Consider the following 543-nt stretch of genomic DNA (forward strand, 5'->3'; position numbering starts at 1 on the left):
GGTATAGTGATTTACAGCGGTGCATTTTTGTGATTCATGCTGTCACTAGTCTGTCAAATCAATCCTTTTTGGTATTGAACTCTGATCATTATACAACCAATATATCATCTTCTTTAGCGTACTGTTGCGATGGAACCTTGCGACTCTTCTGCCGGATTGCCGTTGCTGCTTTCTGTGTGGAAATGTTTTTTTTTCTCCTTTAATCATCTTCCTGGCCTTTATGTATATGCTCCCTTCTTTAATTTCCTTCTGAGTTCTGGACCCACACCCTTCCTTTGAAACATAGAAACACACAAATTTAAGATCACTACAATATTGCCCTGGTTGCAGCACGATTGAACTTGACTGTACTAGTAACATTAACAAGATTTTTTTTTACAGAACTTGGTTGAATTTTGTGAGTACTTGATAGCTGCATTTGATTTTGGTTTCTCTCTTCATAAGTTGCCTGCAACTTTCTAAAATCTCAGTCGCATTACCAAACTTTTCAATCAACATCCAATCATACTCATCTGAAGGTAACTTCATATATGACCTAGCTAC

Source organism: Triticum dicoccoides, chromosome 1A (assembly GCF_002162155.2).
Source record: "Triticum dicoccoides isolate Atlit2015 ecotype Zavitan chromosome 1A, WEW_v2.0, whole genome shotgun sequence".
NCBI classification, from domain to species: Eukaryota; Viridiplantae; Streptophyta; class Magnoliopsida; order Poales; family Poaceae; genus Triticum; species Triticum dicoccoides.